Consider the following 12293-nt stretch of genomic DNA (forward strand, 5'->3'; position numbering starts at 1 on the left):
AATTTAAATATTTTCTTATATTAAGTATTTCAGTGGAAATACCTTCCTAATAATATCTTTATTTCCTACATATTTATCATCTACGTTTCGGGGTTCATTCCCCATCTTCAGGAACAACAATCTGGAATAATTAAATTTTAACTAATCGTGGGAAGAGCAAGATAATTATCATGGTAAATGCGGTTTGCAGCACCAGAATTACACTGTGCAATATAGAACAATTTACGGGCCCAAATTTCATAGAGGCGTGGTAAGAGGGGCTTCCAACCCTACATAAATTACCTTCATTCCAATATTAATAAAGAGTTTAAATAAATTTCAGCGACAGGTAGGAATAAACCTCACGCTGCTTTTCACTTACATTTCGGATTTGCATCTTATTAAACCCAAATCCAGTCGGTTTCATAAATGAAACCTGTGAAATTAATGAATCATTTATTCTCCATTGTTAAATTCACAACAGTTCCAAAATATTATTAAATAATATATAATAAGGAAAAACTAAAACATTTAAAAAAATACCAAGTAAAATTCAAATGCCTCCATATAATTTTCAATACTTCTTATAACGTCACAAATAAAATTATCCTTAGTGATATTTATGCACATTTCAAAATCCAAAACACTTCTTAGCCTATCCTCCAAATCGATTCCCCAAAATACTCTGAAAAAAGGAGACCTTGTGTTTGACCTTCTGATACCTAACTGTTTTTAGAGTAATAATTGGTAGTATTTTTTCAATTTTCATATTTCATTTTGCAGGTATCAACAGTTTTTTTTTTTTTTTTCTAATACAGTTATTAATTTTTAAAACTAAATGATAAAATCTAAAATATTCCTAGAATTACAAGGAATTGTGCTATTAACCGATATAAAACGAGGTCTAAAGCAAATAAACGTTTTACAAAAGGGTTGAAAACGTGGGAAGGAATGGGCTACAAGAAGAAAACAGCTGATGAAAAACCGGGACCCCGGGAATGCGGCCGGGAAAAAAGCCGGTTGGCCAGAAGGAATAAGATGGGTGGTCCTCTTGCAGATTCTCCAAATAGTTCCGTCTTTCAAACGGAGTAAAGAAAAAAAGTTTTTATACTCTTCCAAGTACAGAATAGAGCTTTCATCTACTAGATAAAAAAAATATAAACATGCGTAAGACATAGAAACATGATTTCAAAAGAAAAAAATATATAGGAAAGCTGTTTCAGAACTTTCAGACAAACCAAAATTTGATATTCAAACCACCAAAAAAAAAATATATATATATATATATATATATAACAATTGTCATACATTGTCCAGCTGCCTATACAAGTGAAACTCAGCAATTGTTGGGTGATAGAATGTATCAACACAGAAACGATATAAAATAAGCAGAAGGATAAAACAGCAATATATTGCAGCATGCAGCTAAAAACCAACACAAATTCCACTTTGATAATACAATCATTTTACAAAAAGAAAACAATATCTTAAAAAGAAAAATACTTGAATCTATTTATATTTCAGAGGACATCAATCATATTTTAAAACAGATACAAGAAATTGGAACCAACACTCTGCAGATTTTAAGCAAAATTAATGTATGAAAAATATGGGTAAATTTTATATTACTATCTACAATTAATTTTATTATGTATTTTAAGAATAAAAGAAAGAAATATTTTGATCAAAATACAATTTGAAATAAATAAATTATAAGCCTGACCTAAGTCAATGGATGGTTAAAAATAGTTTGTTGATAAGATAGTAAATAGTGTTAAGTTGATCTAAAATTAAAAATTAATGAAATTTTAACAAAATAGGTATCTAGACAGGCTTAGGCAAGCTTAATAATAATTAATTTATTGTTTAATAAGGTGATTTGACTTGTTATTAATGACCTGAGCAGAATAGCCTGCAAAATGTTTTAAATTAATTGGATGTGAGTTGTAAATTTAAATTTAAGGTATGTTAAATTATTAATAATATTGTTGTTGTTAAAATTGTTACACATACATGTATAATATGCTGTTAATTGTTAGATTGTCCCTGAAGATTGGCCGAAACGTTGGACTGTTGATGATGTAATATAGAGACTTAACATTGATTTATTAAACAAAAAATTGAAAAATTCCACCCGATATAATAAAACAATTCTCTTACATTAATATTAAAGCACTTAACCTATTTCGGCCACATTATGAAACATCATCACACCCAATTATTGACATCAAAACATAATAGTAGAAGTATTTTGTTGAAAATTCAAAGCTCCTGAAAATCTTAAGAATCCAAGAAAAGGCCATCTATAGTTTTAATCCTTGTCTAAGAGATGGTACCACTGTAGTGATAATGTAAAGCTTTGTATTCATTTGTTGAAATCTATAATTGTATCAAATAAATATTTGAAGATAATTAGTTGATCGTATATGATAATTGAATGATGATGGTACATGTGGCAGTCAAGAAAGGTACGAAAATAGAAGAAAAAAATTTATTTATTGTATATTTGTGTTGTAATCGATGAGCAGTTTCAGAATTATCAGTCTTGTCTCAAAATTTCAAGTCAGTCATTTGAATAGAACGTCTTGATACTTTAAAAAAATGTTGCTGTTATTATTAATTTAGCATAAAATCGATCAGGAAAAAAATTGATGCCGAATATCATTTAACGGTCAAAACGATAAATTGGTGACAACCATTTGTAAAGAAACATTAAAAATGAAGCTATACCCAACTTCGTTTTTCTAAATACTATTTACCGAAAAAATAACAAGAAAAAAATTATTTTTTTCTCTCTTATCCGTTGGTTGTCTATTTTAAATTTATACCATAGATTTGTAAGCAATACTAAGGCATTAAAATGTTATATATGCATAGGGACATTTGTAGAATATTGCCATAATCCTTCATCTAGGAATCGGAAAGTAATTTTAGTAACAAAGCTGTCTTGTAATTGCTGGATAATTTCGACTAGTGAAAAATAAAATTAACCCTAATGAGAGTTTATCGGCTGATCTTTTTCAGTAATGAGTTATTGCTAAGCCACAAGACGTAGGACTGTACAGATCGCTCAAGATTACTATCTAGAAAAAGACTAACATTAATCTGTTCTTCACGGTCACCTAGTTCATCGGATCTTTTCCTTTTTCAGATTTTAAATAATAATGAGATTGTCGACGCCTGCTATAGATAAATAGATCTGATTTTTGCAAAAAAAATAAATAAATATATATATATAATATCGAAAACGATCCCACGTGGGAAGTCGATACAACAGCTCATAATTTCCGATGGAAAAAACAACAGGAACACTATTACTACTGTCACATTACAATCCTTTCCACATTTAGATTTTATTATTATTATTTGTTTTTTGTTTTTTTTATAACTTTTATTTCAAGTATTTTTGGATCGAAAACGAATCAGTTTGTGAAAATCTTACATTCAAAACTAAGGGTATGTGAAAATATATCGTTCATTGACCCAGTTCATTCCCACCCAGAACACTACTATTGTTGATAATGTAATAAGATTTTTTCTATATACCTCTATAATCTCCTTCAAATTCAAACTCATTATCCTAAATTATTTATTTTTTTTTTTTTATTTATTTCAGATGTGCTGCATACTATACTTTTTACGTTCATGTATCTCCAAATGAAATATACAGAGAATATTGCAATCTTACATAATTTCGAATCCGAATTCGACTTTTTAATACTCACTCCAAATAATCATGGTCTGAGTATGTGATAACAGCCTAGCTCTAAAACGGAAACTTTTAGGAAACTGAAATTACGTACTTATGACAGGTACCTGAAATTAATGAATTTGGAATGTAAAAGTTAATTTACTTACCGGAATTGCTATTTAATATTATAAATATTTTTTTTACAAAACTCGTCATACTAATGTGAAATTAATCGGTATTTAATATCAGCTAGGTCTAATTCTCATTGAAATAGTCTGACAGGCCTCATTTGTCATAGTATAGATTTTTAGTTTTGTAGAAACGTGCAAGCAAAGAATAAACACTCAAGTGCTTTTAAAAAAAAATGTTTAATATATAAATGTTGTTTTATTTTTTTCATGCACATAGTTTGATTATGTTCATTTTTTTATCCTTCTGTTTGTATATATTTTAAGACATTTTTTTTTCATTCATTCATTTATTTTTATTCCTATTTTATTTTATTTTAGTATGAATATGATCATTCATCACTATTACCAATTGCTCACAACTGTGTGGCAGATTGTAATACCTATCAATAAATAAAAACTATTTAAAAATTAAAAATATATATAATAATATTTTTAAACGAAAGACGAAATACATTGAATTGATCTTTAAATTTCATTATACAGAATTAATTATATTGGGTACAATAAAGTATTCAGGGACAAGGTAAAATGTAACAATGGTAAAATTAAACACCTGAATGAATAAAGGGAATTGCTGTTTAAGCTTAAATTAAAATTTAAGCGTCAAGGCAAGGGTATAAAATTATAATGAGAAAAGAAAATCAGATCCAGTGCTTCTTTGCCTCTTTCTAGAACGAATTTGTTGCTTCTGAGAAAGAGATCATTAAATTTTGATAGGGCTTCTGCTGAGGAGAAATATTTTTCACAAAACTTCGAGTGGAAGGACGACATTTATGACAACGAGCGAGTCTAAAGGACATTTGAAACTTACAAAGAAAAATATTAGTACAAGAGCCGGGAAGAAAAAAAGGCAGTTATTTCACCTCAATTTTTTATTACTTTTATGAAAACTATATATAATTACTAGTCAAAACTGATGTGTCTGCCAAGTATAGGTAGGGGGAATAAAAAATGGCGGCTGTTCAAAACCTTAAAAAATATTAATTTTTCATTCGGAGCTCTATAGCTTAAAAGCTACCAACAACACTAGAAAATCTAAAAGAACATTATTTAAAGAAGAGTAAATTTTCTGAAATATGAGCCCTAATAAAGCTATTTACTTCCAATAGTTCTCGAGATCCACTCGTTCAATGCCATTGTGTACCCAACTATAATTAATAATAATTTCAAAAAATATGTTATTATTGAAAAATAATTTATTATTGATAACACCTTTTTAATTTTCTGTAAATTATTAGGAACGAAATACATAAATTGATAATTTTAGGTTTGTCTATAATAGTTTTAACCTTGATTAAATATATAAACCAGAAGTCCAGAACGGCTGTAGCGATTTATAAGTTAACTTTATTAAAAACCAAAGATCTTCAAGGAAAATAAATATTTTATTAACAATATATACAACATGGAAAACAATTTACCAAAAATATTGTAGACTAAGTGGCGAACAAAAAGAAGTACATATCTAATAGGATGTTTTGTAGATTATGAAAATTTGTTTTTGATATGTTTTTGGCTTATCATTTATCGAAACCTATTCAGCACAAGAGTGTGAATGTCAAGATTCATTTCTTGGGGTGACCATGAAATAAATCTGACCCTGGTGGGAATCGAACCTAACCTTCAGACCGAAGATCTCGCCCCAGCTCAGCCATCTAACGTCTTCCATAGTAAAGTTATGGTTCTTTACTTTTTAAAAAATATATGTTTTAAAGAAAATTTTTAAATAATTGAAAGACAGAATTGGTTTTCTCAATAGATATATTAAGGACAGCAGTGATGTAAGAATTATATCAGGATGCAAAGGAAGACAATTAAAGTAAATGTATGTCATTTTAAACTTTTTTTTTTTTAAGAACTCTTCTTCTAAAGCAAAGTAAAGTTAATGAAAACAGTGAGGTAAAGTGGAAAGTTCAGTGAACTAGCCAGACAAACCATTAATACGGTTACAATTCTTCCGCCTACCGAAAGTCGTTGGTGCACGGGATCTGGATTTAATAGTCTCCCTTAATAAATCCCACCATCTCATTCTGACATTTGTGAGCCTTGGAAACAACTTAATCTCAACAGAATAATAAAATTGTGATATTATGAAAAAGTTACTGGTTATTATCACTCAATCGAATACTTGTATAATTTAACCATAACCTTATCCTGTAGGTAACCAAACTATTCTAACCAGAGTGGGACACTCTAGTTTTCATCCCGTTGACGTCACGAAATAAAGTCAAGTAGCTCAGGTTACGCCTCAACTCTCACGGCTACAAAGGCCTAAAGTAGTAGAAATCACACTCCAAAATTATAAAAATGTTTTGTTATGAAATGATTTAGATAGAGAATAATAAGCTGTTTTATATCGATTTAAGAGTAACTCGATATTAAATTTGACCGTGTACAAAAATTCTAGCTCAGAAAGAAAAGAATACGATTCAAATTAAATAATATATACATCAATAATAAACAGTACAAAATGGCAGATTTTTTTTCTTTCAGTTTCTGAGAGAGATAAAAATCAACCAATTTTTTTTTTTTTTAATAAAATCAATCTATTTTCTATAACAAGCAAAAATATACTTATTGTTGGTTTCAATTTAATTAATTTTAATTTTCAAAATTTAGGTTACTTGTTAAAAAATAATCCTCATGATTATTATTTTATTTTATTATTTTTTTAAAGTCTGCCACATGGGTAGGTCGATAGAACTTCTGCAATATTCTCATTGAACACATATTTATCAATATTTTAAGGTTTTTGATGCGTCGTTCGACACAATCGAGGCGAATCAATTGAGAATAATAGGCTGATCAATGAAAATAATTTTTCTCATTCGAGAAAAATTAGTGAATGAAATTTTTTATTGCACCATTTTAACACTAATTCCATATTTTCATTCAACTTAAGATTAAGTAGAATAACCCTTTTTCGAAATATAGCTGTGAAATGAAAATACGTTTACACATTGTAATGGTTAAATTGATTGGAAACCATCTACAAACCAAGCCACATAATTCATGAAAATTTCATCCAAATCATATCAACAATTTAAGTGTTATGGCCGAACATTAATTTGACTAAAAACACTACCGAATCTATTCTTTGAAACCTAAAATGTGAGAGGAAATTTCCGATTCGGAGAACATTTTTTTTTTCTTTTCTTGCATGGATACGAAACTTCGGTAACGAGGAAAAAATAAAGTTTCTTATATTTTGAATGTTAATCGCAAATTAATTTTATTTGCACCATTACAACAAGATAAACCAACAGAAAAATATACAAAACACATTCGTCCTTCGACATAATTTCGAATAAATATTGATTTACAACTACTGTGTCTTCATAGAAAATTGCATCATTGTATATTTATTAAATGAAACGATTCATTGAATGAGAAATTTTTCTCTTAAGTAAATAAAAAAAAAGTTGATTTTTTTTGTTTTAACAACACCATGATTATTCCACAATTTGTAATGCCCTAACTTTCATCCTAATTACGACTACATATAAACCGCACAATGTTTCTCATTCTTACATCATCTCTAGACAATGTTAAAGAACATTTAGAAATATCTTACATGCCATCATGAAGAAGATAAGGGACACAGTTTAGGTTACTAAGAGTTTTCTGCTAAAGGCAAATTGATGACAATATTGTTAAAGTTATCTTTATTTCTATTAATAAATCAACATTCAAAATAGTAAAAATTATTTTATGGAGTTAGTCATCCTGGCTCATATACAAGTTATGTTAAATTAAAAAACAAACTATGATGACATGATGACAAGAAAATATTGTTTAAACTGGTGAAACAGAAAAAATGCATGCGCTCGCCAGTTATTTATTTAATTTATTATTTAACTCTTATTTATACGTCTTAGTCATTCTACATTACCTGCTACGACTTAGTATATTACATATTATTTTTTCAAAAATCTTCGGCTTTTCAACGGTATATCCAATTAATACGACTATATACTACAACTTCCGAAAATGTATTATCTACCTGGAACAAACATTTTCCCTCTTACCTTCCTAAGTTAAATATCAAAGACTTTCATAGTCTTATCCGGTTTATTATGAATATGGTTAATTATTTCAAATAAACAAAATTGAAGGTACTTCAAGAGGAAGATTTTTTAAAAATTCGTTATTTAAACCTAGAATATTTCAACAATGATAAGTCCTAACTGAAATCAAAGAACACTTAACTTTACTCAGAGTTTACAAAAATCATTAGTTCCGTTTTTGAGAAAATCAATTATATAAAGTGTCACTTCCGCTAGCTGGAGTTTAAAGAAAAAGTTGCTGTAATAATCCCAGCATAAACCTTACTTTTTTTTAAAAATGTATTTATTGTATATTACAACTGTACAAAAAAAAATACAATAAGTAAATATGTGGAATGTTTCCAACACTTAAAAATCTTGGGAAGGAACCTCCAAATGGTGGGAACCTCCCTCCCCCCCCCAACTTCCAAACTTTACTGTAAATGTGTTATTTAAGTTCCGTACGATTTTTCCTTTTTCATTTTTTTTTATTCAATACTAGTTCGGCCTGGTGGGCTTTATATGGTTAATATAACAGTTAGATTTTTTTTTAAACAATTGATTATGGGGGGGGAAGTAATCTTGTGCAGAAGATACCTCTAACTATTTACAACGCTATAAATAATAAATATTGAATAATTGTGAATAATAACGATGAATTATAAAAATATAAATAAATAGATAAAAACAATTATATTTATAGATTTAATAAAATAAATAACTGATCCTAATGAAGGGGAAAAAAGATAATTTGAGAAAAAGACGAAGAGAAAAAATAAATAAAATAGTAGAAACGACAATAATAGAAATACATAAATATAGACTTTATAACAAGATGTCGTGCAGCAGCTCGAACTCAGTTCGGAATGACTTTGGACTAACCAGCTCCTTGCTAAAGGAACAAATGGTCCTTTTACTGTCGGTAACTAGGAGTGCAACTTTATGAAACTTTTTTCATGAAGTAGTCTATTGATTCCATCTGTAGTTCCCTATGCAACTGGCTATTTCTTAAGAATCTAGTGACGGTCATACACAATTTCCTTCTTTGAGTACATCATACAGACCTTTTTGGCAGACTTGGTTATTTAGACACAGGGGACCCCAAAGCATATATTTACTGGAATTCAAAATTATTCAAGATCAAAATATTTCCCTTCACTACAACATTAGACATATCTTTTGCGATATAAAATGAAAGTAAAGGGAAAAAAACTGCTTAAGGCAGTAAAATAATTACAGTAGCCGAAATAACAAAACGATAAATAAAATTTTTAAGGCGACTGTTCTAAGAGTAACGTGGGGCGATCCTTTTGATGTAGGTGTAGAGATTGTACTATTACAAAAGGTATGCCTTGACCGTGGGTAGCGATGAAATATCTCAACATGTGTCCTATTATTTTCGGCAGTCGTACACAGAATATTTTACAGACATTCTAGTGGCCAGTTCGGTTAGAGACTCCAGGTGTTATGAATACTGGAATCAAAATCCATTCTTAAATCAAATATGTAGTCGATGAGTAACGTGGTGGAAACAGAATATTATAAAACGATATCTTTTCAAGTCTTGATTCTGTAGCATACGGTTACACTGGTTTTTTAAAACTTCTTTTTTCTTGGAGTAGTTTAGTGAAGCCTATGACACGTAGACATATGGACATCGGTTCCATTGTCGGTCCTCAAAAGGATTTTTTTGTACCAAGTCCCGTCAGTGTAAATGAGAAGTTTATCTGAATGATGTCTTGAAAACCGAAACCATCACTGGGACGTAGGCTCAAGGCGAGGTTGTCTTGGAGATGGTGGCCCTATTTACTGGGCTGGGGACACAAATGAATTTTAGTCACGTCACAAATTGCTTACTATGAAACAATAAAATTATATGAAAAATAAAAATAATATATAGTTTGATAGCGATGGCGACATCAGACGTGAACTGAGAAATAACTACTATTTCCCTTCTTTAACCCGATCTTTTTTTCCTCTCTAAGTTTGTTTCTTTTAATTATTATAAAGCTTAATAATCTTTTCATTGATTCAAAAGTATTGTTTTTTTATAGGGCGCTATATCTCTCTAAATTCTCACTCTCGACCAATAATTAAGCGATCATTAAGATTACGTACACACTACTGGTGGAAACACAAGTTTATCTTAGAGTATTAATTTCTCCATACCTTTCCCATTTATGAAAAAGAAAAAGTATAGATTTCTGAATCTTCAAATAAAAAAAATCAACCTGCCACAATCTAGGTTAATGGTTGATCAATGGTTAGAGCACTAAATATTCATTCATGATACATTGTATACATAGTACAAAATTATTTTTTAAAATATTATTATTTTTTTAAGCAAAAAGATAACAATAATAGCAAAGATTACAGCCGATTAGATGGACAGACGTCCGTCATTTTCTCACCTGGGTTAGTCAAGATTTATTTTGCGCTGGCCTCGAGAAATAATTCTTGACATTCCACTTCTAGGGCTGCATAGGTGTTCAATGGAGGACTTTGGACATTATAATAAAAAAATCCACATAAAAAGCTGAAAATATGATCATCGTTAACTTTCTATCAATATGTTTGTTTTAACATAAACAAAATGAATGCATACTATACTTATGGTGAGAAACTTGTAGAACACTGTACTCTTTTATGCTAATAATAGTAATTATTACTCAGGTATCTAGAAAAAGAAGCCAGGAAATTGGTCAACCCTTTCAAGAGATGTTAATTAATATTTATATTTTCTTTAATTTTTATTATTTATTTTTACGGCAGTGTCTTCAAGACTTCCTGTGAATATGATACTAAAGTTCTGGGAAGGGCCAGCTTATTTTAAGTCCTGAGTTAATGCGACATTAGCGCTCTTACTCAGTCTCCACTAGCTTTTAATATGAATGGGACGCCCGGGCGAAAAGAACATAAACTCAATGTAAAGGAAATAAAAATAAAACAATTCTATCTTAACATGCATTCATAACTATACATAATATTTACAGTCAGACTTTGGAGCTCTTAACCCAGCATGACCGCCCTCTTATGGAGGGCTATGCCGGATTCCAAGAGATCCCAACGTTTCTCGCCCAACCATATCACTCGTATTGAAAGCCAGTGGATACAATACAATGACTTACTCTCTCATAAAACGTAAAATTATGAGATTTTTTTTAAACGGACAAGTAGTTCCTGAAACAGCGGGATCAAACGAAGAAACTCTTCAGTTCTTTATATCAATATAGATAAAATCGCGACTACATCTTGTTTTATTAAAGTTTATTTGAAAATTCAATTAAACGATTGATGGTAACTGGTATTTTTTTAAAAGAATTTGATAACATAGATCAAGGATTCCTAAGAAAATATTTAATTAGCAAAAGTAATTTACGAAATTACCATTAAAAAATTTTTGGAATACTTAACAGCGTTAGAAATGATAAGCAATAACGCTGACGGAAGGAGTGATGAAGCGACGGGATGCATTAAAGGACATTACCGCAACCTCATCGCCGTTGTGTGGTTCATTGCGGGGTAATTTCCCAGCAGCTCGGAGCTATCCTCATTTATGTTCGATGGGGGTACATTTTCGTACTGTTAGTTTTAGTATTCATGGCCTGTAAGTTACGTTCGGGACTTTCAATGACTTTCTGCCCTTTTAATACAAATAGTCTAATTAAATGAAGTACTCAATATTAGTACCAAAAAAAAATAATAATCTGACTCCCTCATAAGAGCCCAAAATTTCAACATATATAGGATAAAACAAAAAATATATATAATTTTAATGTTATATCAATTTAATATCCTCACTTAAAAGACATAACATTATATAGGGTTTTAATTCAATTTTATCACCTTAATATAGAGTAATTATTAACCATCAAAATATAGACATCATAGGTACTTATAATAAAATGTAATAGTATGTTCGGTAAAACTTGAGTATCGGATAGTTTTTTTCCGGGGTTAAATCATGAACGTTGACAATTAATATATTCTGATCTTTGAGTGGAACATGGTCCGGGTGCAGTAAAAAAAAAAAAACTCAGATAGTAAATGGGTATACTATTTTTATTGAGCCAACGTTTCACCCCACGTTGCAGGGCTTCGTCAGGGCTAAAAAAGATACAAAAACTGAACATAGTTACAAAAAAAACTGGAAAAAAAAGTGGAAAATAACAGGGGTCTACAATGTAAAGTAAAATTTAATAAAAAAAATTAAAGGTTGTAAACAGTAAATTAAAACGGTAATAGTAGTAATAGCAGATATATAAGAGATAAAATAAGAGAAGAAATATTAAAGAAAGTACAAATTAAGAGATGAAAAAAGAAAAGAATTAAATCAAATGATGAGATAAAATAAGAGAAGAAATATTAAAGAAAGTACAAATTAAG

This window comes from Halyomorpha halys, unplaced genomic scaffold (assembly GCF_000696795.3).
Source record: "Halyomorpha halys isolate HHAL.00 unplaced genomic scaffold, Hhal_1.1 Scaffold18.1, whole genome shotgun sequence".
NCBI lineage: Eukaryota > Metazoa > Arthropoda > Insecta > Hemiptera > Pentatomidae > Halyomorpha > Halyomorpha halys.